Source organism: Amphibalanus amphitrite, unplaced genomic scaffold, assembly GCF_019059575.1.
Source record: "Amphibalanus amphitrite isolate SeventyFive unplaced genomic scaffold, NRLGWU_Aamphi_draft 000622F_arrow, whole genome shotgun sequence".
Classification (NCBI taxonomy): domain Eukaryota; kingdom Metazoa; phylum Arthropoda; class Thecostraca; order Balanomorpha; family Balanidae; genus Amphibalanus; species Amphibalanus amphitrite.
The window spans coordinates 332,514-358,267 of NW_024882116.1; the positions used below are offsets into that span (position 1 = coordinate 332,514).

Here is a 25,754-nt window from a genome sequence, read left to right on the forward strand (position 1 = left end):
CGGGAAGGGACAAAAAGGTCCCTGATATGCTTCTTGTACAAGTACCAAACAAAACAAGCTTTTCAACGCCAACTCAGTGAGTGTTCCTAAAAAAATTATTGCGCATATTCCGTGAATGAAAAATTGCCGGGTCATGTCAGGTCAGGCTGCCAGAGCAAGTTTGTTAACTTGACAGTTCAATCGATATGCATGCAATAAGACCTTCTCGGGTGACGACAAGACATGACGAAACTTTATGAAGGAAGCTAGAAAACCCGGTGGTTTCTCCATAGGCACGGGAACCGGGGCAGTGGGGACAGCTTGCCCACCCCCCAACTATGGGGCCGTGGGGGCGGTGCCCCCACAACTTTCAGACGGAATACCCCATTTTTTGCAAATGTTTTCTTTTTTTGTTGAAAAAAGCCAAGGGATGAAAAATAAGTGGCCCAAAACCGGTGAGAAAACTAGATTCGGGGGGACCCTAGGTTGATCTCTGTTATGGTGTGCCCCCCCCCCCAGTCTGAAAGTAGTTCCCGCACCCCTGAGTTTCTCTACGCTATTGAATCACGCCGGTGATTCTAACTTTTAGGCATCTACTACGCAACCTTCTCACATTAATTTTTCTTCAAGCGTTTTGGGAGGGGGGCCAAAAGATATGTTGGCCCCCCTTTCAGGCTTTTGGGGGGCCATGGCCCCGGTGGCCCCCTCCCTGAATCCACCAGTGGGGGGCGGTGCCACCACAACTTTCAGACGGAATACCGCCCTTTTTGCAAATGTTTTCTTTTTTTGTTGAAAAAGCCAAGAGATGAAAAATAAGTGGCCTAAAACCGGTGAGAAACTAGATTTGGGGGGACCCTAGGTTGATCTCTATTATGGTGTGCCCCCCCCAGTCTGAAAGTAGTTCCCGCACCCCTGACTTTCTCTACGCTATTGAATCACGCTGCTGATTCTAGTAGGTATCTACTACGCAACCATCTCACATTAATTTTTCTTCAAGCGTTTTGGGGGGGGCCAAAAGATATGTTGGCCCCCCCTTTCAGGCTTTTGGGGGGGGCCATGGCCCCGGTGGCCCCCCCCCTGGATCCGCCAGTGCAGCTAAATGAAGTAAGTAAACAAACTTAACCCTACTGGCATAAACATACAAGTATTAACAACCAAACTAATAATCCCCTTAAGCACATATATCGAATCTATACAGTTATAGCGTAAACCTGTATTCTAGGCCGGCCGGCCGTGGTCACGCTTTTGCGAGGCTTATATCTCAGCAACCACTTGACCGATTTACATGCGGTAATTTTTGTAGGGTAGCTTCATTCTTTCTACCAAGCATTAGACTATTTGGGGGGGGGGCATCGGCCCCCACCTGTAGTATTTTTGCTGTCGATGGAAAATCGCCTTAGGGGTTCGAAATTTGGCGACTTTTCCTTAGCTAGAGGCGTATCCAGGATCAGTTTCTCGGGGGTAAATCTGGTCGCACTTAAAACAAAAATAAATTCAAAACAAACGTGTCCATCTGTATGTGTGCATATGCCCTAGAGACAGTATTGCGGTACAGTGTGCATTCAGGCGGTGATACGGCAGACGCGGCACTGCGGCACAGCGTCCATTCAGGCGCTTGACGCTCCTGCCATCTAGCGAGTAAAAAGGAATGTTTGGGCGGCTATGCGAGCCGCACTTATTGGGTAGGTATGCGCACTCGATTACCTACCTGGCAATCTTCAAGAGAACAACCTTTCACCATTTACAGCATTAATAATATCCATGATATTGAACAAACGAATGTGATAGAATACAATTAGAGTAGTTTACAGTGCTCATGTTAAGAACGTAGGTATGTTATGTTACGACTTACTGGTGGTTATAGGAATGCATTAGAGTAAGGTGGGAATAGAGCCTATGAGAAGGGTATGGGAAGGGTGTAGGTAGGGTATAGGTAGGGTAGGACATGTATATGGGTAGAATAGCGCTTTTTTTGCGGCGTTCCCGATTGGCGGCGGGCGGGCGGGCGGTGCGGGCGATTTTCATTTTTGTGGCGTTTGCGGTTGGCGGCGGGCGGGCGGGCGCACGATGCGGGCGGTTTTCATTTTTCGAGGCGTTTGCGGTTGGCGGCGGTCGGGCGGGCGGTTTTCATCTTTTGTGGCGTTTGTAGTTGGCGGCGGGTGGGCGTGCGATGCGGGTGGTTTTTATTTTTTGCGGCGTTTGTGGTTGGCGGCGGGCGGGCGTGCGATGCGGGCGGTTTTTATTTTTGCGGCGTTTGCGGTTGGCGGCGGGCGGGAGCGCGATGCGGGCGGTTTTTATTTTTTGCGGCGTTTGCGGTGTTGTTTGCGGTTGGAGGCGGTCGTTTTTACTTTTGCGGCGTTTGCGGTTGGCGGCGGGCGGGCGGGCGCACGATGCGGGCGGTTTTCATTTTTTCGAGGCGTTTGCGGTTGGCGGCGGTCGGGCGGGCGGTTTTTATTTTTGCGGCGTTTGTGGTTGGCGGCGGGCGGGCGTGTGATGCGGGCGGTTTTTATTTTTGCGGCGTTTGTGGTTGGCGGCGGGCGGGCGTGCGATGCGGGCGGTTTTTATTTTTTGCCGAGTTTGCGGTTGGCGGCGGGCGGGCGCGCGATGCGGGCGGTTTTTATTTTTTGCGGCGTTTGCGGCGTTGTTTGCGGTTGGAGGCGGTCATTTTACTTTTGCGGCGTTTGCGGTTGGCGGCGGGCGGGCGGGCGCACGATGCGGGCGGTTTTCATTTTTTCGAGGCGTTTGCGGTTGGCGGCGGTCGGGTGGGCGGTTTTCATTTTTTTGCGGCGTTTGTGGTTGGCGGCGGGCGTGCGTGCGATGCGGGCGGTTTTTATTTTTTGCGGCGTTTGTGGTTGGCGGCGGGCGGGCGTGCGATGCGGGCGGTTTTTATTTTTTGCGGCGTTTGCGGTTGGCGGCGGGCGGGCGATGCGGGCGGTTTTTTGTGGCGTATGCGGTGTTGTTTGCGGTTGGAGGCGGTCGTTTTTTATTTTTGCGGCGTTTGCGGTTGGCGGCGGGAGGGCGTTTTTTTTTTACTGATTCCGTGTCCAAACTTTGGGATCCGTAGTGCTCCTCGAAAAACCATACCTACCTACTATACAATTAAATGAAGTAACTATCAAACTCAACCCTACTTATATAAACATACAAGTTTTGACAACCAAACTAATGGCCCCATCAACAATATCTATCCAAACGTACAGTTATGGCGTAACCCTGTATTCTAGTCTTACTTAATAAATTTCAAGTTGTCTCTGCGTCTGTCAGCCTCATGTGTCTTCTTGCGCCGGAACGGCGCCGCGTAGCGACGTGAAATTTGGTGACCACAAACTTTGGGTGGGGCGGACCATCGTATCAAAAGATGGGCGCAATCGGACCAGGGGTGCGGCGTCAGCGCGTGAATCTCTGCCCCAGGCTGGCCGAGGCCGGCGCCGAGCAGAGAGCACGTGCTTTAGGCTCAGTTGTTCGCTTAAATAACTGAGTGAAAACGATGAGAGCCAGCTCGGGAGATCATTAAACTTTGAACTCTGTGGATATTAAGAATACAGGTTTGCGATAAGAATCAGGTATAGGCGCAGGTACAGGTATTCGGTACAGGTTTTACCGCTAAATAAAATAAATTTATTATCAAGCGAGCGAAGCGAGCAAAGTGCGAGCGAAGCGAGCAAACTTTCGGATCTGCAGCGCTCCTCGAAAAGCGCATGTACCTACATGCCTACCATACAGCTAAATGAAGTAAGTAAACAAACTTAACCCTACTGGCATGAACATACAAGTTTTAACGGCCAAACTAATAATCCCCTCAAACATATATCTCGAATCTGTACAGTTATCGCGTAAACCTGTATTCTAGGCCGGCCGGCCGTGGTGACGCTTTTGCGAGGCTTATATCTCAGCAACCACTTGACCGATTTACATGCGGTAATTTGTGTAGGGTAGCTTCATTCTTTCTACCAAGTATTTGACTATTCCCAATGTACGTGGGTGACCACTTATGCACGTGCCACGTGCAAAACGAAGAGGTGTTGGTTTTGCAACAATTGCAATATCTCGGTAACTACTGGGCCGATTGCGCTGAAAGTTGGCATGTAGTCTTACTTAATAATGTGTCTCAATGCTTCTAAATCCTCTGCCGCTCATTCTCCGTCACTATCCACCCTAATCTGTGTTTTTATTTAGGAGTAGCAAACCAACTTTCAACACGGCATTGCCGTACAGTATGCACTCAGGCGGCTATAACCGCCAGAAGCGACATTGCGGTACAGTATGCAATCAGGTGTTTGATAGTTCTGCCATCTAGCGCGTAGAAGGAAAGGTGGGGCGGCGGACACGACATTGCGGTACAGTATGCACTCAGGCGGCTTTATTCGCCAGCACCGTCATTGCGGTACAGCATGCAATCAGGCGTTTGATGGCTGTGCCATCTAGCGCGAAACAGGAAAGGTGGGGTGGCCACGCAATGGATAGTAGCCGGTTCACGACGGCCATCTGGTAAGTACAAATTTGATGCAGGTTTGGTGCGATTAGGTTCAGTGTGTTTCTTAGCAGCTATCAGCTAGGGTTACATTAATTGCTTATAGCTGTTCCTGCTTTTTCATAGTATCAGACATTATTATCGATCAACCCTATTACTGGTGGGGGGCCGATGCCCCCCACCTGTAGTATTTTTGCTGTCGATGGAAAATCGCCTTAGGGGTTCGAAATTTGGCGACTTTTCCTTAGCTAGAGGCGTATCCAGGATCAGTTTCTCGGGGGTAAATCTGGTCACACTTAAAACAAAATAATTTCAAAGCAAACGTGTCCATCTGTATGTGTGCATATGCTCTAGAGACAGTATTGCGGTACAGTGTGCATTCAGGCGGTGATACGGCAGACGCGGCACTGCGGCACAGCGTCCATTCAGGCGCTTGACGCTCCTGCCATCTAGCGAGTAAAAAGGAATGTTTGGGCGGCTATGCGAGCCGCACTTATTGGGTAGGTATGCGCACTCGATTACCTACCTGGCAATCTTCAAGAGAACAACCTTTCACCATTTACAGCATTAATAATATCCATGATGTTGAACAAACGAATGTGATAGAATACAATTAGAGTAGTTTACAGTGCTCATGTTAAGAACGTAGGTATGTTATGTTACGACTTACTGGTGGTTATAGGAATGCACTAGAGTAAGGTGGGAATAGAGCCTATGAGTAGGGTATGGGTAGGGTGTAGGTAGCGTATAGGTAGGGTAGGACATGTATATGGGTAGAATAGCGCTTTTTTGCGGCGTTCCCGATTGGCGGCGGGCGGGCGGGCGATGTGGGCGATTTTCATTTTTGTGGCGTTTGCGGTTGGCGGCGGGCGGGCGGGCGCGCGATGCGGGCGGTTTTCATTTTTTCGAGGCGTTTGCGGTTGGCGGCGGTCGGGCGGGCGGTTTTCATTTTTTTGCGGCGTTTGTAGTTGGCGGCGGGCGGGCGTGCGATGTGGGCGGTTTTTATTTTTTGCGGCGTTTGTGGTTGGCGGCGGGCGGGCGTGCGATGCGGGCGGTTTTTATTTTTTGCGGCGTTTGCGGTTGGCGGCGGGCGGGCGCGCGATGCGGGCGGTTTTTATTTTTTGCGGCGTTTGCGGCGTTGTTTGCGGTTGGAGGCGGTCATTTTTACTTTTGCGGCGTTTGCGGTTGGCGGCGGGCGGGCGGGCGCACGATGCGGGCGGTTTTCATTTTTTCGAGGCGTTTGCGGTTGGCGGCGGTCGGGCGGGCGGTTTTTATTTTTTTTTGCGGCGTTTGCGGTTGGCGGCGGGCGGGCGTGCGATGCGGGCGGTTTTTATTTTTTGCGGCGTTTGTGGTTGGCGGCGAGCGGGCGTGCGATGCGGGCGGTTTTTATTTTTTGCGGCGTTTCCGGTTGGCGGCGGGCGGGCGCGCGATGCGGGCGGTTTTTTGCGGCGTTTGCGGTGTTGTTTGCGGTTGGAGGCGGTCGTTTTATTTTTGCGGCGTTTGCGGTTGGCGGCGGGCGGGTGTGTGTTTTTTTTTTAATAATTCAATGTCCAAACCTTTGGATTCGTAGTGCTCCTCGAAAAGCCATCCCTACCTCCTATACAATTAAGAGAAGTAACTACCAAACACAACCCTACTTATATAAACATAAAAGTTTTGACAACCAAACTAATGGCCCCATCAGCGATATCTATCCAAACGTACAGTTATCGCGAAAACCTGTATTCTAGTCTTACTTAATAAATTTCAAGTTGTCTGTCCATCCGTCAGCCTTATGTGTCTTAAAGCGCCGGAACGGCGCCGCGTATCAACGTGAAATTTGGTGACCACAAACTTTGGGTGGGGCGGACCATCGTATCAAAAGATGGGCGCAATCGGACCACGGGTGCCGCGTCAGCGCGTGCATCTCTGCCCCAGGCTGGCCGAGGCCGGCGCCGAGCAGAGAGCACGTGCTTTAGGCTCAGTTGTTCGCTTAAAAAACTGAGTGAAAAGCATCAGAGCCGGGAGGTCGTTGACCTTTGACAACGAAGGCCGACACAAGGCACCACTCGCCAAGAGGATTCGCCAGTAAATACAATTAATTTGTTTTTGCAATATCTCAGCCGTTTCTGGGCCGATTTAGCTGAAACTTGGACTGTCGGTGGTAGTGTAGTGTAGGGTAGGGTAGGGTAGGGTAGGGTAGGGTAGGGTAGGGTAGGGTAGGGTAGGGTAGGGTAGAGTAGGGTAGGGTAGGGTAGAGTAGGGTAGGGTAGGGTAGTGTAAGGGTAGGGTAGGGTAGGGTAGGGTAGGGTAGGGTAGGGGTATGGTAGGGTAGGGTAGGGCAGGGTAGGGGTAGGGTAGGGTAGGGTAGGGTAGGGTAGGGTAGGTTAGGGTAGTGTAAGGGTAAGGTAGGAGTAGGGGTAGGGTAGGGTAGGGTAGGGTAGGGTAGGATAAGGGTAGGGTAGGGTATGATAGGGTAGGGTAGGGTAGGGTAGGGACTAGGGGTAGGGTTGGGTAGGGTAGGGGTAGGGTAGGGTAGGGGTAGGGTAGTGTAGGGTTAGGGGTAGGTAGGGAAGGGGTAGGGTAGGGTAGGGTAGGGTAGTGTAAGAGTAGGGTAGGGTAGGGTAGGGTAGGGACTAGGGGTAGGGTTGGGTAGGGGTAGGGTAGGGTAGGGTAGGGTAGGTGTAGGGTAGGGTAGGGTAGTGTAGGGTTAGGGGTAGGGTAGGGTAGGGTAGGGTAGTGTAAGGGTAGGGTAGGGTAGTGTAAGGGTAGGGTAGGGTAGGGGTAGGGGTAGGTTAGGGTAGGTTAGGGTAGTGTAGGGTAGGGTAGGGGAAGGGTAGGGTAGGGTAGTGTAAGGGTAGGGTAGGGTGGGGTAGGGTATGATAGGGTAGGGTAGGGTAGGGACTAGGGGTAGGGTAGGGTAGGGTAGGGTAGGGTAGGGTAGGGTAGGGTAGGGTAGTGTAAGGGTAGGGTAGGGTAGTGTAAGGGTAGGGTAGTGTAGGGGTAGGGGTAGGGTAGGTTAGGGTAGGTTAGGGTAGTGTAGGGTAGGGTAGTGTAAGGGTAGGGTAGGGTGGGGTAGGGTATGATAGGGTAGGGTAGGGTAGGGACTAGGGCTAGGGTTGGGTAGGGTAGGGTTGGGTAGGGTAGGGGAGGGTAGGGGTAGGGTATGGTAGGGTAGGGTAGGGTTGAATTGTGTATTGAGTAACATCCTAACTTACAAAGGGCTCCAGCCTCCAACAACTCGCATGCATCACCATCATGCTTTACAGCTCAATTAAAAGCAGTTACCCAGTTCTTCACAAATAATACCAATAAAAATGCAAGTTTCTACACCCAAACTAATGCATCCGTTAAACATACATATCAAAACATACAGTTATCGCGTAAACCTGTATTCTAGTCTTACTTAATAAATTATAAGTTGTCTCTGCGTCCGTCAGCCTTATGTGTCTTAAAGCGCCGGAACGGCGCCGCGTATCGACATGAAATTTAGTGGGCACAAACTTTGGGTGGGGCGGACCATCGTATCAAAAGATGGGCGCAATCGGACCAGGGGTGCGGCGTCAGCGCGTGCATCTCTGCCCCAGGCTGGCCGAGGCCGGCACCGAGCAGAGAGCACGCGCTTTAGGCTCAGTTGTTCGCTTAAAAAACTGAGTGAAAAGCATCAGAGCCGGGAGGTCGTTGACCTTTGACAACGAAGGCCGACACAAGGCACCGCTCGCCAAGAGGATTCGCCAGTAAATACAATTAATTTGTTATCTCAGCCGTTTCTGGGCCGATTTAGCTGAAACTTGGACTGTCGGTGATAGTGTAGGGTAGGGTAGGGTAGGGTAGGGTAGGGTAGGGTAGGGTAGGGTAGGGTAGGGTAGGGTAGGGTAGGGTAGGGTAGGGACTAGGGGTAGGGGTTGGGTAGGGTAGGGTAGGGGTAGTGTAGGGTAGGGTAGGGTAGTGTAAGGGTAGGGTAGGGTAGGGGTAGGGTAGGGTAGGTTAGTGTAGGGTAGTGTAGGGGTAAGGGTAGGGATAGGGTAGGGTAGGGTAGGGCAGGGTAGGGTAGGGTAGGTTAGGGTAGGTTAGGGTAGGGTAGGGGTATGGTAGGGTAGGGTAGGGTAGGGTTGGGTAGGTTAGGGTAGTGTAGGGGTAGGGGTAGGGGTAGGGTAGGGTAGGGTAGGGTAGGGTAGGTTATTGTAGGGTAGTGTAGGGGTAGGGCAGGGTAGGGTAGGGTAGGGGTAGGGTAGAGTAGGGTGGGGTAGGGTAGGGTAGGGTAATGTAGGGTAGGGTAGGGTAGGTTAGGGTAGTGCAAGGGTAGGGTAGGGTAGGGTAGGGTTGAATTGAGTAACATCCTAACTTACAAAGGGCTCGAACAACTCGCATGCATCACCATCATGCTTTACAGTTCAATTAAAAGCAGTTACCCAGTTCTACACAAATAATACCAATAAAAATGCAAGTTTCTACACCCAAACTAATGCATCCGTTAAACATACATATCAAAACATACAGTTATCGCGTAAACCTGTATTCTAGTCTTACTTAATAAATTATAAGTCGTGTCTGCGTCCGTCAGCCTTATGTGTCTTCTTGCGCCGGAACGGCGCCGCGTATCGACGTGAAATTTACTGGACACAAACTTTGGGTGGGGCGGACCATCGTATCAAAAGATGGGCGCAATCGGACCAGGGGTGCGGCGTCAGCGCGTGAATCTCTGCCCCAGGCTGGCCGAGGCCGGTGCCGAGCAGAGAGCACGTGCTTTAGGCTCAGTTGTTCGCTTAAATAACTGAGTGAAAACGATGAGAGCCAGCTCGGGAGATCATTAAACTTTGAACTCTGTGGATATTAAGAATACAGGTTTGCGATAAGGATCAGGTATAGGCGCAGGTACAGGTATTCGGTAAAGGTTTTACCGCTAAATAAAATAAATTTATTATCAAGCGAGCGAAGCGAGCAAAGTGCGAGCGAAGCGAGCAAACTTTCGGATCTGCAGCGCTCCTCGAAAAGCGCATATACCTACATGCCTACCATACAGCTAAATGAAGTAAGTAAACAAACTTAACCCTACTAGCATGAACATACAAGTTTTAACGGCCAAACTAATAATCCCCTCAAACATATATCTCGAATCTGTACAGTTATCGCGTAAACCTGTATTCTAGGCCGGCCGGCCGTGGTGACGCTTTTGCGAGGCTTATATCTCAGCAACCACTTGACCGATTTACATGCGGTAATTTTTGTAGGGTAGCTTCATTCTTTCTACCAAGTATTGGACTATTCCCAATGTACGTGGGTGACCACTTATGCACGTGCCACGTGCAAAACGAAGAGGTGTTGGTTTTGCAACAATTGCAATATCTCGGTAACTACTGGGCCGATTGCGCTGAAAGTTGGCATGTAGTCTTACTTAATAATGTGTCTCAATGCTTCTAAATCCTCTGCCGCTCATTCTCCGTCACTATCCACCCTAATCTGTGTTTTTATTTAGGAGTAGCGAACCAACTTACAACACGGCATTGCCGTACAGTATGCACTCAGGCGGCTATAACCGCCAGAAGCGACATTGCGGTACAGTATGCAATCAGGTGTTTGATAGTTCTGCCATCTAGCGCGTAAAAGGAAAGGTGGGGCGGCGGACACGACATTGCGGTACAGTATGCACTCAGGCGGCTTTATTCGCCAGCACCGTCATTGCGGTACAGTATGCAATCAGGCGTTTGATGGCTGTGCCATCTAGCGCGAAACAGGAAAGGTGGGGTGGCCACGCAATGGATAGTAGCCGGTTCACGACGGCCATCTGGTAAGTACAAATTTGATGCAGGTTTGGTGCGATTAGGTTCAGTGTGTTTCTTAGCAGCTATCAGCTAGGGTTACATTATAGCTGTTCCTGCTTTTTCATAGTATCAGACATTATTATCGATCAACCCTATTACTGGTGGGGGGGGGGGCATCGGCCCCCACCTGTAGTATTTTTGCTGTCGATGGAAAATCGCCTTAGGGGTTGGAAATTTGGCGACTTTTCCTTAGCTAGAGGCGTATCCAGGATCAGTTTCTCGGGGGTAAATCTGGTCACACTTAAAACAAAATAATTTCAAAACAAACGTGTCCATCTGTATGTGTGCATATGCCCTAGAGACAGTATTGCGGTACAGTGTGCATTCAGGCGGTGATACGGCAGACGCAGCACTGCGGCACAGCGTCCATTCAGGCGCTTGACGCTCCTGCCATCTAGCGAGTAAAAAGGAATGTTTGGGCGGCTATGTGAGCCGCACTTATTGGGTAGGTATGCGCACTCGATTACCTACCTGGCAATCTTCAAGAGAACAACCTTTCACCATTTACAGCATTAATAATATCCATGATATTGAACAAACGAATGTGATAGAATACAATTAGAGTAGTTTACAGTGCTCATGTTAATTAAGAACGTAGGTATGTTATATAGGAGCAGTAATCGCCACGCACTTTGTATGTGGATCGCTCTTAAATGTAAATACAATACAATACAATATATGTTACGACTTACTGGTGGTTATAGGAATGCACTAGAGTAAGGTGGGAATAGAGCCTATGAGTAGGGTATGGGTAGGGTGTAGGTAGCGTATAGGTAGGGTAGGACATGTATATTGGTAGAATAGCGCTTTTTTGCGGCGTTCCCGATTGGCGGCGGGCGGGCGGGCGATGTGGGCGATTTTCATTTTTGTGGCGTTTGCGGTTGGCGGCGGGCGGGCGGGCGCGCGATGCGGGCGGTTTTCATTTTTTTCGAGGCGTTTGCGGTTGGCGGCGGTCGGGCGGGCGGTTTTCATTTTTTGCGGCGTTTGTAGTTGGCGGCGGTCGGGCGTGCGATGCGGGCGGTTTACATTTTTTGCGGCGTTTGTGGTTGGCGGCGGGCGGGCGTGCGATGCGGGCAGTTTTTATTTTTTGCGGCGTTTGCGGTTGGCGGCGGGCGGGCGCGCGATGCGGACGGTTTTTATTTTTTGCGGCGTTTGCGGCGTTTTTTTGCGGTTGGAGGCGGTCATTTTTACTTTTGCTGCGTTTGCGGTTGGCGGCGGGCGGGCGGGCGCACGATGCGGGCGGTTTTCATTTTTTCGAGGCGTTTGCGGTTGGCGGCGGTCGGGCGGGCGGTTTTTATTTTTTGCGGCGTTTGTGGTTGGCGGCGGGCGGGCGTGCAATGCGGGCGGTTTTTATTTTTTGCGGCGTTTGTGGTTGGCGGCGAGCGGGCGTGCGATGCGGGCGGTTTTTATTTTTTGCGGCGTTTGCGGTTGGCGGCGGGCGGGCGCGCGATGCGGGCGGTTTTTTGCGGCGTTTGTGGTGTTGTTTGCGGTTGGAGGCGGTCGTTTTTATTTTTGCGGCGTTTGCGGTTGGCGGCGGGCGGGCGTGTTTTTTTAATAATTCAATGTCCAAACCTTTGGATTCGTAGTGCTCCTCGAAAAGCCATCCCTACCTACTATACAATTAAGAGAAGTAACTACCAAACACCACCCTACTTATATAAACATAAAAGTTTTGACAACCCAACTAATGGCCCCATCAACAGTATCTATCCAAACGTACAGTTATCGCGTAAACCTGTATTCTAGTCTTACTTAATAAATTTCAAGTTGTCTGTCCATCCGTCAGCCTTATGTGTCTTAAAGCGCCGGAACGGCGCCGCGTATCGACGTGAAATTTACTGGGCACAAACTTTGGGTGGGGCGGACGATCGTATCAAAAGATGGGCGCAATCGGACCAGGGGTGCGGCGTCAGCGCGTGCATCTCTGCCCCAGGCTGGCCGAGGCCGGCGCCGAGCAGAGAGCACGCGCGGTAGGCTCATTTTCTTCGCTTGCAAAACTGAGTGAAAACGATGGGAGCCAGCTCGGGAAGTCAACTCTGTGGATATCAAGAATACAGGTTTGCGATTAGGATCGGGTATAGGCGCAGGTACAGGTATTTGGTAGAGGTTTCACCGATAAATAAAATAAATTTATCATCAAGCGAGCGAAGCGAGCAAAGTGCGAGCGAAGCGAGCAAACTTTCGGATCTGCAGCGCTCCTCGAAAAGCGCATATACCTACATGCCTACCATACAGCTAAATGAAGTAAGTAAACAAACTTAACCCTACTGGCATAAACATACAAGTTTTAACAACCAAACTAATAATCGTAATCGTCGACAATAAATAATACGTGAAGCGTTTCAGTTTTTTGGAATACCCGCCCAAACCACACCACCTACAGACACGATTCAACCACCAATCGACAGCTCTCGATCGTGGCTATGTGCGCGGCACATTTTTAATCGCATTTGCACCCCCCAAATAGCCAAACTCGGCCCCTCAACTATGTCGCCCGACGCTCCAGAGATGGCGCTGACTGTCTGCGTGACGTCAGCTCACACGACCGGCGATCGCCGATCATAAAACGTGCATGTCGCCGCTGGACAACCAATTCCAGCCTACTGTCTTGCTTTTGCCCTCTTGTTCTGAAAATTTGGTCAAGAAACACGGCGTATAACCTTCATTTAAAACCAAATTTGCTCCCAACCACTTCGCCGTAAAACACCGCAATACGCACCAGACCATGTCATCAAGCCGTGCAGAGTACCACGGCTTATTCAAAGGGATGAGGTTTGCGTCCTTGATGGCTCAGTTGGTTGAGTGGAGGACTTCTGTGGCGTGGGTCGCTGGTTCGATTCCACCTCGGGATGTTTTTAAAACGTACTTACATCTTTAGTTGCAGTACCCGGCCGCTAGGGTCGCGACCCCGTAGAGGTCGCTGCGGTCCCCACGTGACCGACCGGCCGCAGTCACGGGCCGGCGGCGGCGCAGTGTGGGGCGAGCGGGCGGAGGGGTTGGTGCGGTAACTGCGGTGCCGCCAGAGCGGCCGCTGCCGGACAGCGGAAATACGGATAAAGTAAATGATGGTGGGAAAGAAGGAAGGGTAAGTGAGCAAATGACTAAGTCGGTGAGAGAAAAAGTGAAGAGGATGGAGCCGAGAGACGTATTTAAAATGTAGCTTAGTTGCGGCACTCGGCCGCTATGAATACATAACCGATCCTAAATGGCGGGGGGGGGGGCGAGGTACCCAGATTTGGGATAGGTTGGTTACAGAATTCAACAAAATAGTGACAAGATTATCGATTATGTTTAGTGGGAACGGGGACGGGCACGGGGACGGAGACGGAGATTTAGCGGCCAGCGGGAGCGGGGACGGAGACGGAGACAAAGAGAGCGGGAGCGGGCGGGAGCGCGGGAACGGGGACGGAAACGTGGACGAATCGGAGAGCAGACAGATACAGAGACAGAGACAGAGACAGAGGCGGAGACGGAGATGGAGTGGTCAGCGGGAGGCGGACGAAGACGGGGACGGAGACAGAGATCGGGAGCGGGAGCGGGAGCGGGAGCAGGAGCGGGGACAGGAACCAGGACCGAGATGGGGATGGAATCGGAGACGAGACAGATACAGAGACACTAAGACAGAGAGGGAAGACGGAGACGGAAACAGAGCAGGCACTATTATATCTTTAGCACTGAAAACATTACCGATCGTGAGTGTTGGCTCGGGGGGGGGAGCTCGGAGGGGAGGGAAGGAAAGGGGTCGGGGGGGTCGGGGCGAGTCACTCAGATTTGGGATAGGTTAGTTACAGAATTCCACGAAATACTGAAAAATTAACGATCATGTTTAGTATAAGGATCGTACCAAAACCAATATAGCGTCTTGAACTGGGACATATGTAAAAACCTATATGTATCTGCGGCGCGGGCGGGGAAGAAGCCACTAGCCAGTACTTTTTTCAGTACCAAGAGCGGATTGGAGTGGAGGGGAGAGGAGAGGAAGGGAGAGGAGAGGAAGGGAGGGAGTGGAGGGAAGGGGAGGAAATCGAAGGAGGGAGGGAGGGAGGGAGGGGGGAGCGAAGAAGTGCGATGAAGGAGACGGGGAGAGGAGGGAGAGAGACGGATGGGGAGGGGTAAGTAAGCATACGATTGGATCAGTGATCGACAAAGTCAGAGAGCGGAGAGGAGGGAGGAAAGAGGGATGGAGGCAGGGAGGGAAAGAGAAAGGGAAAGGAAAAGAGAGAGAGAGAGAGAGAGAGAGAGAGAGAGAGAGAGAGAGAAAGAAAGAAAGAAAGAGAGAGAGAGAGAGAGAGAGAGAGAGAGAAAGAAAGAAAGAGAGAAAAGCGGGCATTATGGACGGGACGGGCAGGGATTTCTATATAGATGTTCAAACGACGATTAGCGCCGGTAGGCGCGGGAGGGTGACCTAGGACGGGCAGGGATTTCTATATAGATGTTAAAACGACGATTAGCGCCGGTAGGCGCGGGAGGGTGACCTAGTCCCCTTAAACATATATCTCGAATCTATACAGTTATCGCGTAAACCTGTATTCTAGGCCGGCCGGCCGTGGTCACGCTTTTGCGAGGCTTATATCTCAGCAACCACTTGACCGATTTACATGCGGTGATTTTTGTAGGGTAGCTTCATTCTTTCTACCAAGTATTGGACTATTCCCGATGTACGTGGGTGACCACTTATGCACGTGCCACGTGCAAAACGAAGAGGTGTTGGTTTTGCAACAATGGCAATATCTCGGTAACTACTGGGCCGATTGCGCTGAAAGTTGGCATGTAGTCTTACTTAATAATGTGTCTCAATGCTTCTAAATCCTCTGCCGCTTATTCTCCGTCACTATCCACCCTAATCTGTGTTTTCATTTAAGAGTAGCGAACCAACTTTCAACACGGCATTGCCGTACAGTATGCACTCAGGCGGCTATAACCGCCAGGAGCGACATTGCGGTACAGTATGCAATCAGGCGTTCGATAGTTCTGCCATCTAGCGCGTAAAAGGAAAGGTGGGGCGGCGGACACGACATTGCGGTACAGTATGCACTCAGGCGGCTTTATTCGCCAGCACCGTCATTGCGGTACAGTATGCAATCAGGCGTTTGATGGCTCTGCCATCTAGCGCGAAACAGGAAAGGTGGGGTGGCCACGCAATGGATAGTAGCCGGTTCACGACGGCCATCTGGTAAGTACAAATTTGGTGCAGGTTTCGTGCGATTAGATTCAGTGTGTTTCTTAGCAGCTATCAGCTAGGGTTACATTAATTGCTTATAGCTATTCCTGCTTTTTCATAGTATTAGACATTATTATCGATCAACCCTATTACTGGTGGGGGGGGGGGGGCATCGGCCCCCACCTGTAGTATTTTTGCTGTCGAGTGAAAATCGCCTTAGGGGTTGGAAATTTGGCGACTTTTCCTTAGCTAGAGGCGTATTCAGGATCAGTTTCTCGGGGGTAAATCTGGTCACACTTAAAACAAAAATAATTTCAAAACAAATGTGTCCATCTGTATGTGTGCATATGCCCTAGAGACAGTATTGCGGTACAGTGTGCATTCAGGCGGTGATACGGCAGACGCGGCACTGCGGCACAGCGTCCATTCAGGCGCTTGACGCTCCTGCCATCTAGCGAGTAAAAAGGAATGTTTGGGCGGCTTTGCGAGCCGCACTTATTGGGTAGGTATGCGCACTCGATTACCTACCTGGCAATCTTCAAGAGAACAACCTTTCACCATTTACAGCATTAATAATACCCAAGATATTGAACAAACGAATGTGATAGAATACAATTAGAGTAGTTTACAGTGCTCATGTTAAGAACGTAGGTATGTTATGTTACGACTTACTGGTGGTTATAGGAATGCACTAGAGTAAGGTGGGAATAGAGCCTATAAGTAGGGTATGGGTAGGGTGTAGGTAGCGTATAGGTAGGGTAGGACATGTATATGGGTAGAATAGCGCTTTTTTGCGGCGTTCCCGATTGGCGGCGGGCGGGCGGGCGATGCGGGCGATTTTCATTTTTGTGGCGTTTGCGGTTGGCGGCGGGCGGGCGGGCGCGCGATGCGGGCGGTTTTCATTTTTTCGAGGCGTTTGCGGTTGGCGGCGGTCGGGCGGGCGGTTTTCATTTTTTGCGGCGTTTGTAGTTGGCGGCGGGCGGGCGTGCGATGCGGGCGGTTTTTATTTTTGCGGCGTTTGTGGTTGGCGGCGGGCGGGCGTGCGATGCGGGCGCATTTTATTTTTTGCGGCGTTTGCGGTTGGCGGCGGGCGGGCGCGCGATGCGGGCGGTTTTTATTTTTTGCGGCGTTTGCGGCGTTGTTTGCGGTTGGAGGCGGTCATTTTTACTTTTGCGGCGTTTGCGGTTGGCGGCGGGCGGGCGGGCGCACGATGCGGGCGGTTTTCATTTTTTCGAGGCGTTTGCGGTTGGCGGCGGTCGGGCGGGCGGTTTCCATTTTTTTTTTTGCGGCGTTTGTGGTTGGCGGCGGGCGGGCGTGCGATGCGGGCGGTTTTTATTTTTTGCGGCGTTTGTGGTTGGCGGCGGGCGGGCGTGCGATGCGGGCGGTTTTTTATTTTTTTGCGGCGTTTGCGGTTGGCGGCGGGCGGGCGATGCGGGCGGTTTTTTTGTGGCGTATGCGGTGTTGTTTGCGGTTGGAGGCGGTCGTTTTTTATTTTTGCGGCGTTTGCGGTTGGCGGCGGGCGGGCGTTTTTTTTTTAATGATTCCGTGTCCAAACTTTGGGATCCGTAGTGCTCCTCGAAAAAACATACCTACCTACTATACAATTAAATGAAGTAAATATCAAACTCAACCCTACTTATAAAAACATACAAGTTTTGACAACCAAACTAATGCCCCATCAACCATATCTATCCAAACGTACAGTTATCGCGTAAACCTGTATTCTAGTCTATATTATGATTTATAAGTTGTCTGTACGATCTCCATCCATCCGTGTGTCATGCCTTATGTGTCTTATTGCGCCTGAAAGGCGCCGCGTATCGGCGTGAAATTTGGCATGCCGAATCTGTGGGCGTGGGCGGCCTTTGTATTAAAATTTGGGGCTGATTTGTCCAGGGGTGCACCGTCGGCACGCGCTCGCGTGCGCCATAGGGTTAACATGGGAAACGGTCAAATCGACGATCGGGCGAAAACCGGCCTGCGGCGCCCGCTTCCCGGCTGTATAAATCGGCAACGAAGGGTCGCAGCGAGAAGCGGTTTACACCACTCGATAGAGGAGAGATGGGCCTAGCGTATCGATATGGTTTTATAGTATAGCACGCGTCACGTGCAAGGCAATACCCCCGGTTGTGAAAAAATGACCGATTTCGTGCATTGTGACGGGAAAATCGATGCCGCTGGAAAACGGCTTGACGGAATTAAATCGGTGTTGTATCATTTTGCAGACAAATGTATGTGTAATCAGAGAATAGCAAACAAAAACTGATGCTCCGTACCATTTCCTTAATAATGAAAAATTAATTTGAAAATCTATTTCGCGCAGAACGCGATGTCCTTTACAACATCAAAACGTATTGAAAACGCTGATCAATGGCTATGAAACCTACATATTCGGAAAGAGCATTCTTTTCTGACCAATATCCACCCAAAATATTATCGAAAAGTCAATAAACTTTTGTGAAAATGACTCAAGCATGCGACCGTGTTTTGATAACGTTACGCGTATTTTCCCACGAAATCGGATCGGTGGCCTCGGCAGGCAGGCCCAGGCAGGCCATTGAACCTTTGACAACAAACGGTAGCGGAAGGCACCTCTCGCCAGGGGGATTCGCCAGTAAATAAATTAAATTTATTCTTGCAATAACTCAGCCGCTACCGGGCCGATTGTGCTGAATTTTGGGACTGTCAACGGGCACATATCGAACGACACATTACCATATGTAGGGTGCTAAATGCTAATGCACGTGCACACCTGGAAAGGAGCAGTTTCCTATCTCAAGAACGGCTGGGCCAATTTCTCTCAAACTTGGTACACACTACAGAACCCGTAAAATCAATTAAATACCATACAGTTATCGCGCAAACATATTTTTTTTTTGATATATCACATATCGAGTTTTCTTTCATTTGTATTTTTTGGACTTTGGGACCAAATTTTTTTGAATTTTTATTTCTTTAAAAAAGTATTTGGCTCATTGTTAAGGAGTATGCAAAAAATTAGGAAGGTGTTCTTTCTATAAATGTAATTATTTTACGTCACGATAACGGTTTCGAATAGTGATTTCGGGAGGGGAGCTTACAAATGGCGTGGTAAAGCTGCCTAGTCTATATTATGATTTATAACATGTCTGTGCGTGCGTGCGTGCGTGCGTAATCCGTCATGACTTATGTGTCTTATTGCGCCTGAAAGGCGCCGCGTATCGGCGTGAAATTTGGCATGCCAAATCTGTGGGCGTGGGCGGCCTTTGTATTAAAATTTGGGCGTGATCGGACCAGGGGTGCGCCGTCAGCACGCGCTCGCGTGCGCCATAGGGTTAACACGGGAAACGGTCAAATCGAAGATCGGGCGAAAACCGGCCTGCGGCGCCCACTTCCCGGGCCCAAAACTTGGCGACAGATTGCCGTAGCGAGGTGGGGTTGCCACCACTGGATAGAGGAGAGATGGACCTAGCGTATTGACATGGTTTCATAGTATAGCACGCGCCACGTGCAAGACAGGACCGCCGGTTGTGAAAAAATGACCGATTTCGTGCATTGTGGGAAGAAAACCGATGCCGCTGGAAAACGGCTTGACGGAATGAAATTAGTGTGGTACCATTTTACAGACAAATGTACGTGTAATGATAGCAAAACAAATAAAAAGTGTTGATCCGTACCATTTCCTTAATAATGAAACATTAATTGGAAAATTTGATTCGCGCGGAGCGCGATGTCCTTTACAACATCAAAACGTATTGAAAACGCTGACCAATCGCTATGAAACCTACATATTCGGAAAGAGCATTCTTTTCTGACCAATATCCACCCAAAACATTATCGAAAAGTCAATAAACTTTTGTGAAAATGACTCAAACAAGCGACCGTGTTTTGTTAACGTTACAGGTATTTTTCGACAAAATCCGATCGATGGCTGATGGCCGGCAAGTCATTCAACTTTTGACAATAGCTATCAAAGCATGGGCTGCAATGCACCACCCGCCAAGGGGAATTCCAAACACTGAAAATAAGCGCCTACCAGTAAACAGCACATTATTGAACTAGGAATAACTCAGCTACTACTGGGCCGATTGCGCTGAAACTTGGACTGTGGTTGGAGGGGGCACTAACCTAGCGATGTATGGTCATTTGTGACAGGTAGGGTGGATCTACTGCACGTGCGCACGTGAGGGGTCCGCTTCTACATCTCAAGAACGGCTGGGCCGATTTCGCTCAAATTTTGTTCACTGTTGGGGACAATCTAGAAGGGTGGCTGGCACAAGTCATCTGGAGTCTCAGCTAGCGCGTGCGCACGTGCAGTGGCAGTGGCGTACCCAGGAATTTGCGAAGGACCAGGGCATTGGACGAGAAGGCGCCAATCAAGGAGGGCGCCAACAACAAGGAGGGCGCCACATATCTGAAACTTGAATGTGTCAGTTATGTTCGTACACGTGCGGAACGAACATAACTGACATACTGGACAGAGGGGCGCCACCCACCATCATCTAAGAGCGCGACGCTATCGATTGGAGGGGCGCCAATACTGGACAAAGGGGCGCCACCGGCCCACCATATCGTCTAGGAGGGCGCCACTATCACCAGAGGAGCGCCAATACTGGACAGAGGGGCTTCGCCATCAACTAGAAGCGCGCCGCTATCGACTGGAGGAGCGCCAACACTGGACAGAGGGGCGCCAGTCACTGAGGGCGCCGGGGACGATGAGCCAAAGGGACAGGGCATGCACGGAATGTCCTGTATGTGCGTACGCCACTGTGCAGTGGGCCAGTTTTATATCTCAAGAACGGCTGGGCCAATTGCGCTCAAACTTGGTACGTTACTTTAATCGAGTATGAGAAGGGTAACTATGTGTTATTAGTAAGGTAGGGTATGGTTAGGTTAGGGTAGGGTAGGGTGGGTTTGAGTTCGATAAAGGCAAACCATGAGAAAGGCTCTAACAACCCGCAACCAGCACCAGCATACCATGCCGTACAAACAAATATCCAAGTCCGACAAAATAAGACAAATAAAAATCAAAAGTTCCCACACCCAAACTAATGCCCCCTCAAACGCCTCTATCAAAACGCACAGTTATAGCGCAAAACATGCCATCTAGTCTATATTATAAATTATAAGATGTCTGTACGACCGTGCCTGCGTCTGTCAGGACTTATGTGTCTTATTGCGCCGAAACGGCGCCGCGTAGCGGCGTGAAATTTGGCATGCCGAATCTGTGGGCGTGGGCGGCCTTTGTATCAAAATTTGGGCGTGATCGGGCCGGGGGCGCGCCGTCAGCACGCGCTCGCGTGCGCCATAGGGTTAACACGGGAAACGGTCAAATCGAAGATCGGGCGAAAACCGGCCTGCGGCGCCCACTTCCCGGGCCCAAAACTCGGCGACGGATTACCGTAGCGAGGTGGGGTTGCCACCGCTGGATAGAAGAGAGATGGGCCTAGCGTATTGATATGGTTTCATAGTATAGCACGCGCCACGTGCAAGACAGCACCCCGGTTGTTAAAAAATGACCGATTTCATGCATTGTGGGAAGAAAACCGATGCCGCTGGAAAACGGCTTGACGGAATGAAATCGGTGTTTTATCATTTTGCAGACAAATGTACGTGTACTAATAGGAAAGCAAATAAAAACTGCTGATCCGTACCATTTCTTTAATAATGAAAAATTAATTTGAAAATTTGATTTGCACGGAGCGCGATGTCCTTTACAACACCAAAACGTATTGAAAACGATGATCAATCGTTATGAAACCTACATATTCGGAAAGAGCATTCATTTCTGACCAATATCCACCCAAAATATTATCGAAAAGTCAATAAACTTTTGTGAAAATGACTCAAGTATGCGACCGTGTTTTGATAACGTTACGCGTATTTTCCGACGAAATCGGATCGGTGGCTTCGGCAGGCAGGCCCAGGCAGGCCATTGAACCGTTGACAACAAACGGTAGCGGAAGGCACCTCTCGCCATGGGAATTCGCCAGTAAATAAAACCAGTAAAACGCCTTTTGGGCGAAGAACGAGCGAGCGAGATAGTGAGCCCTGCACGTGCGGAAGGGCGAGAGGGTGCTTCCAACGGGCTTGTGCAAAGCATCCTTCTAACCGGTCGCTAGCGGTGTGCCAAATTTGAACGCAATCGGCCCAGCCGTTCCTGAGATCTGGAAGCGGCATTCTGCACGTGCGCACGTGCAAACGGGGTCCAAAATGACTTTTGCACGGCACCCTACTAACTGGTCCCCAACCGTGTACCAAATTTGAGCGCAATCGGCCCAGCCGTTCTCGAGATCTGGAAACGCCCCCTGCACGTGCGCACGTGCAGTAGCACCCTAACCGCAACACATGGGAATGCATTGCCTGGTGGGTGCCTACCTGTATGCCAAGTTTCAGCGAAATCGCCCCAGTAATTACCGAGCTACTGAAATGGGAACAAATTTGGCACCTCTTATTGTTGTATTTTGCACGTGCAGTGGGGGTCACTCACATAGATGAAGAGTATCCGACCTTTGGTAGAAGGGATGCAGCTACCCTATAAAAATGACCGCAAGACAATCGCTCAAGCCGCTGCTGAGATATGGGCCTCTCAAAATCATTACTTTTGTGCAAAACTGCTTGAACCAGGGCTGCGGAGTCGATGGATTTACGGCGACTCCAACTCCGACTCCGACTCCGGCTTTCAAAACCAACTCCGACTCCGACTCCGACTCCGGGCAGAAATGTCGACTCCGATCGACTCCAACTCCCGACTCCGACTCCGCACACCTGGCAGGGCTGCGGAGTCGACAGATTTTCGGTGACTCCGACTCCGACTCCGGCTGGGGTTTCCAATATCGACTCCGACTCCGACTCCGACTCCGGTCACAACTGTCGACTCCGACCGACTCCGACTCCGACTCCGACTCCGACTCCGCAGTCCTGGCTTGAACACCCTTGACTTTTCACGTGGCACGTGCCACGGCGGTCACTGAGATGTATCAAAAGTAGTCAATTACGGGGTAGAAGGGATGGGGCTACCCAACAAAAAAGACCGCAGGCCAATCGGTCCAGCGGTTGCTGAGATATAAGCCTCTCAAAAGCGTTACAGGCCGGGCGGGGCCGGGCCGGGCCGGGCCGCTCATACTGATATTTTTCCGTTATATTGAAAAGACTCACTTCGCTCGCTGCGCTCGCTCGCTCGTAATAAATTTATTCTTGCAATAACTCAGCCGCTACCGGGCCGATTGTGCTGAATTTTGGGACTGTCAACGGGCACGTATCGAACGACACATTACCATATGTAGGGTGCTAAATGCTAATGCACGTGCACACCTGGAAAGGAGCAGTTTCGTTATCTCAAGAACGGCTGGGCCAATTTCTCTCAAACTTGGTACACACTACAGAAATCGTAAAATCAATTAAATACCATACAGTTATCGCGCAAACATGGCCATCTAGTATTATTTAATTTTTACTCACCGATTTTACTTAAACCTGCAAGTACTTGCTCACCCATCACTACCAAGCGCGGAGCGCTTGAGCTACTTCAACTTAAAAAAACATCGTAATTTTGTGATTTCGGCAAAATGTAATGAATTTACATTATATTTATACATTTTCTACTAAAAAATGGTCCAAACTCCAATAAAGTGGGAAAGGTCATAATCTCCCTTTAAGTTTGCTTTTGTTTTGCCATGCTACATTGATATTCAAACCTGACTTGGCTACTTTTCTCTTGACTTTGCATAACAAGTGATCATCGATGAAAGGGAGACAGAGGAAACCATCTACATGTTTCTGTTTTGGGTGCTTTTTGGTGTTCTTTGGCACCTTGGCCTCTCTTAAAACTCGAGATAGGACATGTTTTGGGTAACCATTTTCTAAGAGAAGTTTCCGAACTTTTTCGATGCTCTTTTTCTCTTTGTTTGAGGTAGAAGAGTTTCTAATAGCTCTCTTGAACTGTTCCCTAGCTACGTTGTGCTTGGTCATTTTCGGGTGTGCTGAATCGTAGTGCAAGATGATGCCGGAATTCGTAGGTTTAATGTACAGTCTGTCTTAAAAGTACCGCGCAAAGTGACGGTGGATCCATCAGGCCTGACCGAGAAAGGGCATGCTTTAGTTTGAAAGTCACCGACCAATTGACCTAGGGAATGGACGAGGATGTCAATTGCTTCGGTGACCCAAATTTAGCAGGCCCTTCCTCAGTCAGGCTCGATGGATCCACCGTCACTTTGCGCGGTACTTTTAAGACAGACTGTACAGCTCTGTTTCTATGCTCTTCCTGCCATTGCTTTCTTCGATTGTGACTAAGAGTGTCTAAAAATGGAACCCCTGATCCCTCTTTGGAAACCTCAAGGGTGAACTTGACAGTCTCGTGTACCGTGTTCATGTGAGCCACAAAATCTAGCAAAGCTTGCTCACCATGGGTCCAGATACCCGCGTAGTCATCGACATATCTGACTAATGTCTGTGTGTAAGTTATATGTCTGGTGGTGTAAGTGCATGTGGGAGCATTTGTATGACATCCAGAAAGAGGAAAAAAGCGAGGGAGTGAGAGAAAGTGAGAGTTATGGAGAGAGTGAGAGAGAGAGAGAAAGAGAAAGAAAGAAAGAAAGAGAGAGAGAGAGCGATAGAGAGAGAGAGAGAGAGAGAGAGAGAGAGAGAGAGAGAGAGAGAGAGAGAGAGAGAGAGAGAGAGAGAGAGAGAGAGAGAGAGAGAGAGAGAGAGAGAGAGAGAGAGATAAAAGCGAAAAAGAGGGAGATAGAGCCGAGGCCGGGAACTTAGACATTGAAACGTATTCTATGCCGAAAAAGTTCTTATCTGCATTTATACTATGATATGTTTAAGTTTACGATTGGAAACAATTTCAGAGCTGTTTCAAAATCCGCTCGATAGTATATAGGTTTCTTGTATTTTGTATGGATTATGTCCACTATCTCGAACGATATTTGCCAGGTACAGCCCTCAGCAGACTGCGTGGTAGGTATTCTTTTTTTTCGACAAAACCAGTAATAACTCAAAGACTATGTTGTCAGTCGGTCGGAACTCACTGAAAATAGAGGCGCCATGCTCTACTCCTTCGATTGGGTATATCACTAAACAAAGTATAGGATGCCTTGTGTGGCAACAAAATGCAAAAGTTTGTTTTGGGGGCAAATATAAACTTTTGGGTTTTGTTGCCAAACTGGATGGAAAATGAATGCGATGGTAATGCCAATCTAAGGTGCGAAGTCTCGCGCGTCTTACTGTTATGATTTCCGAGTGACCGATAGCATAGTATCCGCGTTGTTCTCGATTTTGACGAAGAAAGAATACCTAACACGCAGTTTGCAGAGGGCTGCACCACACGCTCAATGTTATTGATAGACAGTGATACATGTACACATACCGATTGTGATGTGCATATATAGGAACCGCTGCGATTTATCGCCAATGCTACATTTGTGAACTGTGTCTGTCCATAGTGGTAGGATCAGGCAACGTAGCACGAACGACCTTTAAAAAGATATTTTGAAATGCGGCAATCGGAAAAAAGATGCTTAAGTGTTCTTTTGGATACTTCACTGATGAAGGCCTGTGGCCGATATATTTGAAAACGCTAAAACAATATAATTATGGCCCTCCCCATTATAAGTCAATGGGAGAAAATTGAAATGCGCCTCTTTTGGGCGTAAGACATTATAAACACTCCCAAACACTGAATTGCAAGTGGTTTAGACACACTGAACATGAAAATGGTGTCCGTGACCCCTGTTTATGCCCTGAGGTCATCTTAGGTCACGAATGGTATCTAACAGTTTTTCGCAAATAACTTTTGATAGAGGCATGCTAGAGCGATGAAAACGCCTTAGGTGTGTTCAGCTCAACGATACGGATTGACTGATATGCAACATGACCCTTTCCGGTCAGGTCATGACCTTGACCTGAGGTCAAATTTTGAAGGTGACCTTTCAAGGTCAAGTTATAGTTCATTCGATGCGTCTTGACAACAGGAACACGATGCCGGTAAAAATAAGCTCGTACAAGGCTTGGGTCAAAAGTTATTGCAGAAAAACTGTTTCCGAAAAAATCGGCTATTTTTGCGGTTTTTGCCCCCTGCAGGCAAAACTGTTGACGTTAGGTCAAATCTGAGAAAATTCCTCAGAAAGGGCGTTAATAGGGCTATCGAATGCGCTTTTCCGCGGCGCTGTAGCTCTATTGGTTCCCGAGTTATGCGTTGGCTTCTTGGAAATTGTCGACATTCGACCTGGAAATCGGCGAAATTTTGCCTTCAATGACCTCTGGTGACCTGACCTTTGACCTGACCAAAAAATTGACAGAAGTGATTTCGTCATTATTTTTAACGCTCTTTCGAACGCCGCCTTCCGCGTATCGCTTCGTG

The 25,754-nt window shown here is 49.7% G+C and overlaps 1 protein-coding gene across 2 annotated transcripts in view; it reads left to right on the plus strand.

The window, feature by feature from the left end:
• LOC122363475 (leukocyte antigen CD37-like) overlaps positions 1 to 25,754 on the plus strand; it is a 67,224-nt gene that overhangs the window by 36,684 nt on the left and 4,786 nt on the right. The window contains exon 1 of one of the 2 annotated variants that reach the window (XM_043332766.1): positions 13,076 to 13,336. The exons of the other annotated variant lie outside the window; for it this stretch is intronic. The gene's annotated coding sequence lies outside the window, so the exon portion shown is untranslated. Of the gene's footprint in view, positions 1 to 13,075; positions 13,337 to 25,754 lie in introns of those variants that run through there. 2 annotated transcript variants of the gene reach the window in all.